Genomic DNA, 16,552 nt, shown 5'->3' with positions numbered 1-16,552 from the left:
TGGTGATGACTTTAAATGTTGAAATAGCAGTAAAACCACATTCATTGATGAAAAGACATAAGGGATTGAAAGGGGGGATGGCAGTTTTACAGGGGGGATGATTTGGACCGTTTTTATTTCAGGGGGGATGCCATCCCCCCTCATCCCCCCTCATCCCCCCTTTAACTCCAGTACTGCTTATTCTCTTAACTATATTCCCCAAGACATATTTGTGGGTTTTGTACATAGGTGAACATGTTTTTTTCTCTCCCACCTGGAACGTCCAACAGGCGGGAGGCCCGTCAGAGCCGGTGTGGGTGGACACGGCGAGCAGCAGTCAAATCCAGGTCAGTGGGGGCGGGACGGTGTGTGCTGCACGTGTGACACCGCACAATACGCTGGACGAGCCATGCAGCCGAACCGAGTTTCCATAGGAGCAACAGGACCAAGATAAGCCTCTTGGGAGTTGTGCAGTCCTCTCTCTCTCCCTCTCTCTCTCTCTCTCTCTCTCTCTCTCTCTCTCTCTCTCAGGGCGGATTATACACACACTTTTCCGTCTGCTCTACTCTGCACACATCTGTCCATACTGTATCGCTCTATCCCTCCCTCGGTCTTCAGGGTGCCTCATGTAAGAAACCAGTCCGGACGGATCCAAGAGGGGGATTTTCTGGGTCTTCTAAGCCCACGGTCTTTGTGGCAACAACACCCCCCCCCCCCCCCCCCCCCCCCCCACTCATACCCTCCTCATGCATGCACACACACACAAAGTCACACACACCCCTCCCTCACCACCCTCCTACACATCTGTTTCTCATTTACATCCTGGGTCTAAGTTCAGTAAAAAAAGAAAAAAAAAGGGGGGGTGTTGTGGGCGACGGTGGTTGTGGTGGGGGTCAGAAACTTCTTAAGTCCCACATGTGGCTTTTTTTCTAATATGTGAAATCCTGCATCTTACAAAAACAGGCGTTTGCTCTTGGTGATGTTTAAAAGCATATTAGGAGCTGCAGAAAGTTGTGGTTTTCAAAAGGGTGACGGTTAATCGGAGACCTTTTTTGATAAATTAAGAAAAAAAATCAAAAAAACATGCGTCTGCTGTTTGGAACCTTGACATTTTCATGTAATTATCAAAACAGAAAAGAGCCCAAATGCACTGGCTGTACTTCAAATGTGAGAAAATCCCGTTCACTTTCCGGGAAATCGCAGAACATGTTCTAAAAATCATCATGCTGGCCGGTACAAACGTATTGGAACAGGCCATTGGTACCATAAAGTCCTAGTAACAGCTCAGTGTTTGCTAAAGTTTGTCCGCAAAAACAGCTGTATTATTTAAGAATCTGTTTTTCTAAGCATTTTATTCTTTTATTCACATGCAAACATAGTTTAAGATAATTGAAAATGGATGTTGGCGACATGTTCCAGGGTGAAAATATTCATGTTTCAACATAACAAAGAAACCCCTCTCAGGATGCTAAGTTTCACTTAAAATGACATTCTTAGAAATACTGGGTTACATGCCTCTCTACATGTAAGGGTTCAGGGTTAGGGTGCCCTTAAAACAGTAACTTGCATCGTACGAAATTAAAGCCTTGACTTTTCTTGAAAATGTTGCAAAAATCTGAACTTTTCGAGCATCGTCTCCCAAAGTTTTTATTATTTCATTTATTCAGTAGACAGGTAGCTGGTTGCTTCAAATATCAGTAAATAAAGCTGGATAACTATTGCTACTTTAGGGCCAGTTCATAGCGTCTGCATCTTCAGACTGACTGAAACTTTGGGGATCTATATGTCCAGATTGGAAAGTCGTGCTGTAGCATCTCACTTCTCTACATTGACAAATGTGACCAATAAAGAATTGAGGAAGCATGAACACAAGCTAATTTCTTTGAAGAGTCCCTGATCAAACCAGGCAAAGATTTTGTTCTCCTTTATCTGTTTGTCATCGTTTTGTTTGTTGCGTGTCTGTCCCTTTTTGAATGGGAGATCTAAGCTAGGGTTGCCAACTCCCTGAAAAATCAATAAGGGACACCTCATCTGCAGGGCCGGCCAACCCGATTGCCTTCACCCTTCCTGGGGTGGTGAATTTCTTTAGCCCCTTTTTTTGTGAGTGAAATGATTTTCTAACCATTTGACTCAAACCTGAATTGAATTAGATGCATATTTTTAAATGCCATGAACACATGGAAAACAAATTATTATCCAGCAATTCACTTTAATACAAAATAACAAAATGAACTGAATAAAATAAGTATCTTTCTTAAACAGAAACCTGTCCTGCTTAACTTAAAACTGTATAAATAATATAAAACAATAGAAAGAAAGCATAACATCCATTCTGTAATAGTGCACATTTTTAGTGCAATGACAAAATTATAAACAATAAGTCTGTAGAAAACTTGTAAACATATTTGTGCCTGTAGTACAGGCACAAATATGTTTACAAGGCTACAGTAAAAAAAAAAAAAAAACTTATGAACTCAACAGCTCAATGCCATTTTCCATTGGCATTTTATGACTATTTTTTGACTCTCACAGTAATACGGGACAAAGTGCATCCCTTTTCATCTCAATACGGGACGCGTACTTTAGTTTTTAAATACAGGACGATTCTGTTTTTCAAGGGACGGTTGGCGACACTAATCTAAGCACATGCGTGGCCTGCACATTAAGCACCACTTGTGTGATTATAAATCTGCAGTCTGACACAAACACACAGCAATCACACAGATGTTGCACACAAAAAAAACATGGAAACCATCAACTTGCCTTTACCCAGTAGTTGTAATTTCTGCTTATCCCGAATAAGACGATGTCCATGTGACGTAAATGTCGTTATCAGAAGTGTACATAAGGTTATGAGTGGTTGTCCCCGGAAACCTTCTGGCTTTAAAGCACCAAGGAACCTTTTTCTCTTCTTATAAGCAGTACTGGAGTTGAGGTGGGATGAGGGGGGATGGCATCCCCCCTGAAATAAAAACGGTCAAAATCATCCCCCCTGTAAAACTGCCATCCCCCCTTTCCATCCATTATGTCATTTCATCAATGAATGTGGTTTTACTGCTATTTCAACATTTTGAGTCATCACCAGAAAAATAACACCAGAAAAATAACTTATTTGACAATTTTTACCTGTTTCAAGTAAATTTTCACCTGAAATAAGTAGGAAAATCTGCCAATGGGACAAGATTTATCTTCTCATTACAAGCAAAAAAAATCTTGTTCCCCTGGCAGATTTTTCTACTTATTTCAAGTGAAAATCTACTTGAAACAGGTAAAAATTGTTGTTTTTTCCAGTGATGAGTCTTGTTTTAAGTGTAATGAGATTTTTTTTACTAAAATTAGACATTTTAACTAGAAATAAAACAAATATTCTTGTTAAGATTTTAAGTTTTTGCAGTGATCCATTTTACTTATCCTGTGAAGGACAGAGTCATATTGATAAGTTCAGAAAACTGTTTTTTATTGTTGTGTTTTGATGTACTTGATGTAAGCCCAGTGGATATTTAAAGCTTACAGAAGGCTGCATTTAACTACTGCTATGTCATTCCTGCAGGATTTCTGCAGGTGTTTTGGTCAGTGCTATTATTTGTAATATATTATATTATTTGTAATCAGCACAAATTATCTATATCCATATGATAAAATCCACCATCCCCCCTGATTTTTTTTTTACAACTCGAGTACTGCTTATAAGGATGTCAGCATGGAGGTGAAGATCAGGTAAAACATCTCCAAAATCAGATACAGTGTACTGCAAAGTATAAACCTCTCTTGGATAGATTCCACTTTCAGTACATAAACATAAAACCAGGCTGTATGGATCTGAAAGTGCACAAATAAAGATCCAGAGTGGCTGCGATTGCATCTAAAGCTTTCAGATGGTCCAACATAATGTACCACCAACTGCGATTACAGTATGATATCCATCCATTTTCTACACCTGCTGAGTTGCAGAAGTATTTGTAGACACTAATCAGTAGTAAGTAAATGAAACCAGGATGACTTGTGTGGAAAGATCTGACTTGGACTTGAGAGAAAGGAGTTGAGGGTTTTTGAAAGGGAACGTTCTGGAGCCAGAGATGGAACCAGCACCTTCAGACTGTCCGTCCTGTTGCAACCAGAGGACTTTATCCACCTGACCATTCATGTTACACGTACAAGATCTGGGGCCGGATTCACCAATATGTTCTTAAGAACGATCTTAAGAAATGTCTTAAGATCTAAAATTAAGAAGTTCATAAGAAAGTTCTTAAGTGCAATTCCTCAATATTTTCTTAAGAACCGTCTTAAGAACTGTCATTTCTTACAAATTTCTTATTTTTCCTACTTAAGAACTTCTTAAAATATGTCATTGCATTGCACGCGCCAACAAACAACATTTATACAGGTAGTTTGTGTCTTAACCGTCAGTCACTCACTAAACATGGAGAAGGAGAAAAAGAGATGCAGGAACTTTTCAAGGTTATGGTGGATGAGATTAATGTGTGAAAAAAAATACTATTGGGGAAATAAATAATAATTAACTACCACGCTAACTAACATGCTAACAAACAGTTAACATGCTCTTTGTGTAATTAATTACAAAGTATATCCTCAAACTATGACCTACTAGTCTAAACTTGTCTAAAATGTGTTGAAAAAGGTGATATTAGAGTCTTACCTTTTCACAGAATAAATTTTAAGACAGGTCAAGGTTGTCTTAAAGTTAAGAAAAAAGTCAAGAACAAATTTGAGAACTTTTATTTCAAGAATACTATTTTTTCTTAAGTTTTTTCTTAAGAATAAAGTTGAGAAGTTCTCTTTTTTCTTCTTAAGACTGAACTTAAGAAAAAAAATGACACTTAAGAAGATTTTTCTTCTTAAGAATGTTTTGTGAATCCGGCCCCTGATCTGTCTCCTTGCTGATGTTCCCTAAGTCACATGGTTGCTACGGTAACCTACATGCAATGAACTGATCTAAACAAGCTAAACTGGAGGTTGATGAACTGTCTTTGTTGCCGACACCAATGGTGGCTGTTGTGCAGATTCTGTGTAGCTTATGAAGAATAAAACTAGAGATAGAGGACGCTTCTGCGTACGGCTTCATTCCCCACGTGCATGACGGTGCAGCAGGGGCGTTGTGTGTGTTGTTAGTTGTTAGTTAAAGCTCAGAATAGCTAGCAGAGGAATCACAGAGGAATCCCATCACTATGGGAGACATTGTTGTTGTTTGTGTCATGTTGTGAATGTCACAAAAGCCTATTCCTGTTTGCGTGACCTGCCTGCTCACGAATCCCACTGAAGCCACCCTTGTTGGTGGTTTCAATCTGATTTTAGAAAAAATCGCATCTCATGTGGTTTTTGTCTGCTGTAAAATCTATTTAAATACAATCTGGATATGATAAAAATTGGATTTTGGCCGGCAGTATCAACATGGCATTATTGTGTTAACGTTCCTTAAGAATGTCGTGTGAAAAGACATGACTGGAAAACTTGTCTGCTTTCATGAGCACTACGCCATATGACAAGACCAATACACAATAACATTGCGAAAATAATTCTTCTGAAGACAAAACAACCAAAAAGTTTTCTTTATAGGCAAAAACAGATGGACTCAAAGCCTAAATATGTTTTTTCCATTTAAATATAAAGCATGCAAAAGAGTTGAGAAGTACTAGCTCCTTCAACTTTAAATGTTTTTTGACCATTGAGTGACCTTTTGCTATGTTTTTATTTAATCATTTATTCATCTTAAGGATGTCTTTGAATAAGAACTTTAAATGAGCCCCTCGCGTTTCATTATTCATGCTGATGTATGCAATAGATACCCAACTCACACAATTTTGGAATATACAAGCAAGTGTGTACTGCTCTGTAGTAATGAGATATGCCAATAACATAATGCAAATGTGGTGAATTATTGAAGAGCCATGACTGAGGATTTCTTATTGGCATGCATGTTTATCTCAAAAGAATCCATCAATTTTTCAGGGTGCTTCTTCGGCCCCATCCAATAAGTAAATCTAATCAAACTCAGAAATCAATAATTCAGGTGTTTGTGTGATGCAACACACATGTTTCTGGGTATGTGAAGCGCATCACATTTAGTCATTTACAGAATCCAAACTTTGTGAGGCTTTTTTGTTAAATTGGCTTCGTTTCCACTATAATGAACTCGCGAGCAATCTGAAATCAATACAGTTTATCAACCTCTCACTGCGCTTTATTGCTAAGTGCAAATTTTAATTAGTCAGGCTTATCATCATCTGTTGGAAGAGTACTACAGAGCAGTATCAGCCACGGAAAATGTATAGCGGTGAATGTATATGATACACTGCACCCTGTGGTGATGTGAGGAAAAAAACAAAAAAAAAAGCTGTGTAAGATTTGTTCTTCTTCTGCTTCTTCTTCCTCTTCTTCTTCTCCATTCCCCTGCCTCATTTGCAGTGATTATGTTATCAGGCCAGCCAGGCAAAAGGGTGGAGCAACCATAATTTCAGAGCGGGATTAGGTAGAAATAACGAGGTCACCAAGTTACAGTTGCCATGGCAACGAAACATCCAAGAACACAGGATGCCATTGCTTAAAAAAAAAAAAAAAAAAAGAGAGAGAAGTAACAAGGCCCAGGATTTTTCCTTTTCTATCTTTGGTTCTTTTTCTTCATACAGCTCCTTCTCCATCTTGTCTCTCTCCCACCCTCTCCCTCTCCCTCTCCTCCCTCCTTCTCATTCTCTCTCTTTCTTTCTTTTTTTTTTTTTAAGGCGCTGAAGAGCGGAGGGGAGCAGTTCACTTTCACTCCCTCTGTTTTCCAGAGCCTTTTGTTTTCGAACATATTCAGAATAATAAATTCACTGTTGAGCGCATTTGCATCTTTCTGGTTTTCACATTTGGTGGGAGGTCGGTTTCCTCTCATTTGAACGTCGTCGTTTCCAAGCTCTGAAGCTCATTAGGGAACTAAACCTGCTCACCCCTTCACCAAAAAACCATTTTACCTCCCACACAAAAAGAAGAGGAAACTCTCAAGTTCTCCAGATTTCCATGCCGATTCCTACGGCGGGAGAGAAATGATCTGAAATTGTAAAAATCAGGAAAAAAGTTTAGAAAAAAAGGAAAGAGAAGTTTATCTTTTTTCTTCTAAACATTGATTCGACCAGTGGCTGCACCCAAAGCTTTTGGACAGATATCCATTGTCATGTAACACCTGGCTCCCGATAAGACCAGCAGACTTGGACACTTCCAGGACAGAGTCATGATTTTGAAGCAGTATTGATCGTCTTTGGGATGATGTCGATCACACAAAGCCTGGAAACAAAAGGGGGGGATCGTAGGGGATTGCAAAAGACACAGAGATAGTGGTTAAACCTTGCACTGTAAACACCAGGGGTAAATTAAGCAGTGAACTGTGCTGTGTGTGTTCAGCTGGCTGATGATTGTTCCAAGGTCTGGGGGGTAATGACAGTGAGCCACGGTGGACGTCTGCTGCTCTGACACAAGGTGAGGAGGACACAACCCGATCAGGAGGAAACGGCAGTTCATTCAGATATTTCACATGACCTCAGCTTCTGACTGCATGACCTGCTGGCTGCACCTGCTGCAAATGCATTGCATTTCAAATAAAGCATCTGTATTCAAACCGGATGCCCCGAAGAAAAGAGTGCAGTTTGAACTTGTTGCATTAGGCAAGGCAAGGCAAGTTTATTTATATAGCACAATTCAACACAAGGTGATTCAAGGTGCTTTACATCGACATTAAAAGCAGCAAGACATAATTGTACAGTAAATATAATTAAATCCTTTAAATCCATTAAATCCTTTTGGTGTCTTACTTTATTTTATCTATAATTCTGTATAATTTCAACTCTCCCTAACAAGATTTATCATGTAAAAAAAATAGATGGAACACATCAAGTTTCTTTCTTTTTGACTTATAGTTGATATTTTTGGCCGATATTGAACAAGAAGTATCTTCTTTATATACAGGACTGTCTCAGAAAATTAGAATATTGTGATAAAGTCCTTTATTTTCTGTAATGCAAAAATGTCATAAATTCTGGATTTATTACAAATCAACTGAAATATTGCAAGCCTTTTATTATTTTAATATTGCTGATCATGACTTACAGCTTAAGAAAACTCAAATATCCTATCTCAAAAAATTTGAATATTCTGGGAATCTTAATCTTAAACTGTAAGCCATAATCAGCTATATTAAAATAATAAAAGGCTTGCAATATTTCAGTTGATTTGTAATGAATCCAGAATGTATGACATTTTTGTTTTTTTAATTGCATTACAGAAAATAAAGAACTTTATCACAATATTCTAATTTTCTGAGACAGTCCTGTACAGCTGTGTGTTTCCATGTGTTAAAAGAACTCAGATTTGACATTAAATTAACATCTTAATCTGAACAGTATTAATAAAAATAAAGGGTGGTGGAGTTAAAGTCCAGCACTTCACTCTGAAATAAATTAAATTCATTTCTAATCACTGCATAGGCAGGAAAATGGCATTTTGCTTTTGAGATATTTTATCCCATTACATTATGATACTGTGAAATTATGTAAGGAACTAAATCTGGATATGCTATGTGATACACAACGTGCAAAATAAGTAGGTACACCCTGCAGCAATGGCACTTAAATGTCAAATTATTCAGAGTTGGTCAACCTCTCAATAATTGCATTATTTCAGGATTGACAAGCAGAGTGTTTCCTCTCATGCACAACAAAAAAAAGATATATCATGGGGACAAAAGTTCCCAAAGAACACAGTTTCTGCTACCAAACTGAATAGACCTGAACTGACTGAGACACAAGATGGAAATCATGTGATCATTGAGGCAAAATAGAGGACAGGCAAATGTTCTTGATTTGGGGTATTGGACTGCATTTCTGACTTTTGGGGGGTCAAATCATATATGACTCCCGTGGTATATAATGAATGTCGTGACTCTTCCTGGAAAAGATTTACCACACAAACTGGAAAACAAAAGTATTGTGTGTCTTCACAGAGGAGACGAAGTCATGGGAATGTTACAGTTTTGATGTTCTGATGTTGAGTTTCCTGAGTTTTCTTTTGTAGTTCTCCTGTATAGATGTCTTGTTTTCTTGTCTTCCTTTTGCTCTTGTTCTCCTGTTTTAGTTTGAAGGTCTCTTTATGAAACCACATGCTATGTACAATGCAGTACCAGCGTGTACTGCACACCGGTCATAGTTAGTAATTGGTAGGCCACTGTGAAACAACTACTCTATGTCCCAAATGGGGGCCGGTCAGATGATGATGGTTTGCAGTGGTGTACAGTAACGGAGTAAATTTACTTGAGTACTGTACTTAAGTACATATCCAGAGGATTTGTACTTTACTTGAGTATTAGATTTATTTGGTACGTATTACTCTTACTTACATTTCCAAGACAAATATTTTTACTTTTACTCGAGTAAATTTCTAGGAAGGCTGAAAAGTACTCGTTACTTTCAGGTCTGCTCTTTTTTATTCTTCCCTAAAATCCTATTGGACAAAAGCTGTTTTTGTCAAAGGAGGAGACCTATCACAGTGCACGCTCTCCACTGGGATGTACGTAAAGCGGAAATACGCCAAGCCTCCTCAAAACGATACCGCCAAAGTAGCCTGCGTTTGTCAAGACAGAGCCGCAACAAGTCAAGACAGAGCCGCAACAATGGCTACAACATTGAGTTATTGAAAGCAGAGATGTAGTTTTTTGTAAAGCAATGGTGTTTGAGGGGGATCCAGACTTAGTTGGATGGTGCAGGTTCATTTGGTTTCAGTTCATGATTGTTAATAAACTCTGCATCATCTGCTGTCCTCTTATCATCCCATTCATTTGATTTGTTTTTGGTGTTTCTGCAGGTTTTATATAACATTGTGGTTCTAAAAGCAGCTCATCAGTGCAGCTGGTTTCAAAGAGTTAATTCTCAGAAACAAGAGTTAAAAGATCTAAAAGATAGAAAAAATATAGTAATTTACTGATGTGGAAAAAAGGAAATTTACTCTTACTCTTACTCTTACTTTTACTTAAAGTAAATTTAAAAGCATTTACTTTTGGATACTTAAGTACCTTTAAAAGCAAGTACTTTTCTACTCTTACTCGAGTAATATTTTGACTTAGCTACTTTTACTTGTAACGGAGTAAATTTTGACCAGTAGTATTTGTACTCTTACTCAAGTACTGGGGTCGAGTACTCTGTCCACCTCTGCTGGTTTGACCTGCTCCCACTGTAGTGGCCCAGAACACAATGGGATATTGCATGCAAAGTAGAGAGGTCACTTGCACATTACAAACCTTCTGTCTGAGTAAAAACATTTTTTTTTCTAATACTCAGAGGTACCAGCCACAACAGGCCAGAAGCCTATAAGCCAGTTTTCTCATCATTGTATGAAGCTTCTTTTTTTTTTTTGAACATATACAGTTGTGTTCAAAATAATAGCAGTCCAACATGAATAACCACATTTTGTGGACGGATGAGAGTAAGATTGTTCTCTTTGGGTCTAAGGGCCGCAGACAGTTTGTCAGACGACCCCCAAACACTGAATTCAAGCCACAGTACACTCTGAAGACAGAGAAGCATGGTGGTGCAAGCATCATGATATGGGGATGTTTCTCTTACTATGGTGTCGGGCCTATTTATCGCACACCAGGGTTCATGGATCAGTTTGGATACATCAAAATACTTGAAGAGGTCATGTTGCCTTATGCTGATGAGGAAATGCCCTTGAAATGGGTGTTTCAACAAGACAACGACCCCAAACACACCAGTAAGCGAGCAGCTTCTTGGTTCCAGACCAACAAAATTCATGGAGTCATGGAGTGGCCAGCCCAATCCCCTGACCTTAATCCGATAGAAAACTTGTGGGGTGACATTAAAAATGCTGTTTCTGAGGCAAAACCAAGAAATGCAGAGGAAGTATGGAATGTTGTCAAATCATCCTGGGCTGGAATACCTGTTCACAGATGCCAAAAGTTGGTCGACTCCATGCAACACATGTGAAGCGGTTCTCAGAAACATTGGCTATACAACTAAATATTAGTTTAGTGATTCATAGGAATGCTGAATCCTGGATATTTTTCAGTTTATACAGTAAATATTTGAGTTTGTAAAGTAAAATGCAGACACTGCTATTTTTTTGAACAGCCCAATGTTAATTTTTCTTCATTTACTGTAAAGTGAGTAAAGAATTTCTGCTTTTTTCTTCATGTTTTGATTTAGAATGTAATGTGCAGTGTTTCCAATGCATGGAAATAAAAACCATTATAAGGATTTTGGGCTTTACTCAATTTTTTAAACAGACTGCTATTATTTTGAACACAACTCTATATGAGGGGGATCAGGGGGTTGGGGGGGGGGCTTTGAGGGGTGGCATCCGCTGCAAGTCTGAAATGAGAGAAACACAGGAAAATACACAACAGGCACACAAGCGTTTGGAATCTGCAAGAGAGAAAACAAAAAAACCGGAACGGGAAAAGGCAGAGACACAAACAGTAACCATTTCAGGTCTCTAAAACTAAATCTGTCTGATACTTCTGACATACTTTAGATCAGCGTTCACCAGCCCTTTTTCCTCGGGGCACACCTACGTGTTTTCCTGCTCTGACGCGCCTCGCTCAAATCAGTGGCTCATTAACAGACATGCATCTTGATGACAAGCCGCTGAGGTGTTCAATTAATGTGAACCAGGCGTGTCAATCACAGTCCAGCACATGGTCCAGACAACCTCCCCCTCCCACCTCCTCCAGCTTCACACCCCAAGTAAACACTCACACGCCACCCCTCGAGGAACACTGACATTACTGTCTTATTCCCAGGTATCTGTCCTCTGATGCCTCAGGTTCCCGTAGTAACGTCACTTACTCATGCTTGGACATTAACAGACGCACGCGCTCTGGCGAGCACGGCACATTCCTTGACAGCAGGGGGAGTGGGGAGGGAGACGGGTCGGGGGTTTTGCGGAGAGGTTGGGAGGGGCATGAACGTTGCATGACTTTTCTAGCCGGTTACTGGGTTTTTGGGAAGTTCCCAGCTGCAGCTTTTACAAGCAGCAGCGACCTTCGTCCACGGCCTGAAGGCTGCTTTTTTGGCTAACCGCAATACAGCTTCTAGCTCTTTTACCGAAACAGCCAGGTCCTCCAGCCAAACCATCTTGCATTTCAGTTCAGTTCAGTTTAGTTCTGTTCAATAATACTTTATTAACGACCAAAGGGGCAGCCCGTGGCTTGGTGTTTAGCACTGCTGGCTCACAGAAAGATCATTACTAGTTCAAATCCCATCAGGGGGCTTTCTGTGTGAAGTTTTCATGTTTTCCTTCTTCTTCTGTGGGGTTTCTCCACTCTGGCTTCCTCCCATGGTTCAAAAACCACTTATGTCAGGTTAACTGATCACTCTAAGGGCCAATCCCAATACACCCCCTACTTTCTACCACTAGCCACCACTTGGGACACCACTTGCTACGTCACTGCGTGGTTTACGTTCGGGTACGTAAGCGACTGCGTAGTTACGTTTGCACATACGTCACACCATATCAGGAAGCCCAGAGCTAAAAGCTGTTTTAATTTCCGCTGTAGCGCTGTTAATATGCCACTTTATTAAGTTTAAATATTTTTTCAGGCATAAAAGTAACCGTTAAGATCCCCAACCTGGGCTCAGTTTATCCAAATATCGCCTGTTAAGAAATTTGCTCCGATGTTTTCAGAGATGATAAGAGCCGCCGGCGATTTATGGTTCAGCGTTAAATCGCCGCAGAGCCTACGGCGTAGGTTACGCGGAACCATAAATCAGCCTTTATTCTGGTGAGATCTGAAAAAACGAGCAAGTGAGTGATTATGTACATTCACTGAGTGAATTTTATGAAAGTAAAATATATATTTCTCGCTAGAAATGTAATCAAAACGCATTTTTATGCAGAAACTAACTCAAAATATTGATTTTATTCACTAAAAATTTGAAATGTCTGCCATGTTTTTTTGTTTGATTCAGTCTGCAAATGATGACGTAAAGCATTCTGGGAAATTTCTCTAGCCCTCGGTCAGCGAGTCAGCATCTGAAACCCCTCGCTCTTAAGGGCTAGATTCATACACACTAGTCCTCGTTATGCACACTAGCCCTAGATGCAAAGAGGAATTGGGACACCACTACCCTCACGGGAACGTGCAAAATTTAGGGGGTAGGGCTGAAAAGTAGGGCTAGGGGGGGGATTGGGACTGCCCCTAAATTGACCATAAGAGTGAGTGTGGGTATGTGTGGTTGTCTTCATGTGGTCCTGCAATGGACAAGCGACCTGTCCAGGGTGTACCCCTGCCTTTTTGCAATTGATAGCGAGGGAGGGCTCCAGCAAATGGATGAATGAATATCCCCCACAAAGGGAAATCATATAATCCTATGTAATTGTATATCCGGGTTTGTCTTGAATAATCCAGATTAACTAACTGGTCAACTATCAACTCGACCGTGACTGAGTATTGGTGGAACTCTGGGGACCCCCTTGGCAAAGTCAGGTAACCATACATTCACTAATCGAGGGTCTCTGTTGAATTTGGTTGATCTGGTAAGTCTTGTTTCAGCTCTGGTCGTACTTGTTTCAAACTGTGTTTCAATAGAAACATCATACGAGTGGATGGATAGATTTAATCAGAATAAATGTAAGGTAACCCTTGCCTTTAGCCTGTAATGAGCTGGGCCGGGCTGGGCTTCACCAGACCCCCACGACCCTTGTTTAGGATTAAGTGGGTCTAGAAAACAGATGTATGAATGAAATATAAGGTAATTCAACTTGGCATTAGAGCATCCTTAGCATTGCAGCGTTAGCTTGTGGGGACTGAGGTTAAATAGACATGCTTCAACCAGCTGCAGGCGTTCTGCTCATTTGCCCTTCGTTGGATGGTGTGTGGTTCAGTGGCATCACGCCCTGCAAATGTGTCCCGAGGCCCAGAACATGGGTTTCAAACTGATTCCTCAGATGTAAGGGTTTGTCCGATTCTTTGCCAGAGGTGTCAAGTAACGAAGTACAAATACTTCGTTCCCTTACTTAAGTAGAAATTTTGGTTATCTATACTTCGCTGGAGTAATTATTTTTCTTTTTACTTTTACTCCTTACATTTTCACGCAATTCTCTGTATTTTTTACTCCTTACATTTTAAAAACAGCCTCGTTACTCTATTTCATTTCGGCCTTTAAAAAAACCTATCCAGTTAAATTGCTCCATCCGGATAGAGTGAATTTGGTTGTGGTTGTTTCAGATGTTCTTGTCCAGTTTTGTTCTTACATCCGTTCCCTCAGATTCCTGCAACTAAACTTGGATGTACATTCCAATAAAGGTTAGGATAAATGATAACATGAACATGAAGTTTGACTTTTTGCACCATTACAATACTTATAGGCAACTAGTCATCATATCTCCTGCTCTCTGAAACACATGTTAATGCTCAATAGTACACATATATGGTTCTTTAATATATTTGCATTATACTAAGATGCATTCATTTTCAATGGCTTTTGTCCTCAATGGATTTTTCCCCCTTACATTACTTTTACTTTTATACTTTAAGTAGTTTTGAAACCAGTACTTTTATACTTTTACTTGAGTAAAAAACTTGAGTTGATACTTCAACTTCTACAGGAGTATTTTTAAACTCTAGTATCTATACTTCTACCTGAGTAATGGATGTCAATACTTTTGACACCTCTGTTCTTTGCAATATAGCCTATAGAGACTATGTTGCTCTCTGGCATGAACGTTGCCAAAACTACCGCTATGAATGTGTATGAAATGCATGTGGAAGTGAGCAGACTGTAAAATTAGAAATGATGAAACACTATGGGCATATAATACTGGCAAACAAAATGACTCCAGAAGCTTGGCAAAAGAAGACAGCAGCTTAAAATCATACAAGAGTTTCTAAAAAGGAAATGACCTGGCCAAGGATGCTACTTGTTGTGAGTCCAATAAGACAACTCTTTCTCAGCTGTTCTTTGCTGACGGATTTTGCTTGTTTGCTTTTCTTTTTTAAATCCCAAACATTAATATCAATTCAAAATTTGAGGGTTTTCCTTTATTCTTTAACATTTTGGAGTTCAAGCAAACATTTTGGCAACATGCATGGTGAGTTCTAAGTAATAGCCCCTTTGGTATGTATCACAGTCCAGTTGTTTTTTTCTTCTTTGGGATGTTTGCACTCATTCTTTCAACCAAAGGCTTCTGATTCTGTGAAATTCTTCTGTCCTTTTTCATTCGCTGCTCTTTCGGCGTCCAAACACACTTTTTCAGTATAATGTAGGTCAGGGATAGTCAGAGCAACGCTGAAACTCTCTCCAAAGTTGTGCTTTTTGAAGCGTGTTAGGGATGGTTCTCCCATTCCCTGTTTCATCTTCAAATTTTTTTGAAGCCAGTTTTATACTTATCTCCAGAATTCTGAATTTTCAGATATTTAATTGGACCCATTCTGCTTTTAGTGAAATGTACCGCAGCTGCTCAAAGCTCAAAGCATGTCCAATCAATCTGCGTGTAAATTACTGGAGGTGTGCTTTTCATGTAATATTTTTTTCCATTTTCCTCCAAACATACCTCTCCTCATTACAGCTGAAAAATGCTGTTCTGTCTTGTAATAACATTTGCCTCCATAGATGGTATCAATAGTTTTAATTTTTGATGCCATGGAGCTACTGAGAAGTGAAACAAGGCCACTGATCTGGCCAAGACATGAAACTTTTACATTTTTATGGCCTTCCATCTCTTAGTAATGATTATAAAAAAGCCACAGACCTAATGCACGAATTCAAGTCTACGGTATTGTTGAAAGTTATTTGAAAGCTCGCAACTTACACTTGTTTCTGGTGTTCGTTTACTTTTTTCACACTATATTGGATCTTATGTTTGGGGAATGACGCGGCTGAGGTTTTCAGTAAAGTTCAGTCAAAAGTTTTTTCGAGATTCTTACAGCTTCTTTTTACAGCTCTTCGACCATCCATCTAGACTCCACCCCTCTTCTATGGGCAGTGAGCAACTTTTATTGATCAGTTTTAAAGCTTTGCGCTTCAGAGGAACAGAGGAGGACGGATAAACCTTCTCTGATCTGGGTCTAAACGATTCACTGAATAAGATCTTTCTTTTAAAAAGGTTGCCAAAAACTAAGCGACTAAGTTTTGAGTTGGCTGTCAACTCAGACACTCAAATATAAGCTTTCAGGACAGAAAATAATACTTTTTTTAAAACACATACAGTTAGCGGTAGCTTAGCTCAGACTGCGATCAGATCTCAAGATTTAGGTCGATTGCTGTTGTTGTTTTGGTTGGCTCCGTGCCGGTTTCGTGTTTTGTTTGTGTTTTTTTGTTGCAGATTTCCAGTGCTTGACGTGTGTTTCCGTGTGTTCCTGCTTCCTGGATTGGCAGTGGATGTCGTCACCCCCCCCCCCCCCCCCCCCCCCCCAAAAAAAAAAAAAACAAAAAACACTGGGTTTGTATGTGTATATTTATGTATGTGTACGCATATGTATGCGTATATATATGTATATATATTAAATATAGTAATAATGCACATATATATATACTTTTGGTTTCTACCGTCATGGTATCAATCATTAATATGT

Source organism: Cololabis saira, chromosome 7 (assembly GCF_033807715.1).
Source record: "Cololabis saira isolate AMF1-May2022 chromosome 7, fColSai1.1, whole genome shotgun sequence".
NCBI lineage: Eukaryota > Metazoa > Chordata > Actinopteri > Beloniformes > Belonidae > Cololabis > Cololabis saira.
This window is presented reverse-complemented; position numbering follows the sequence as displayed.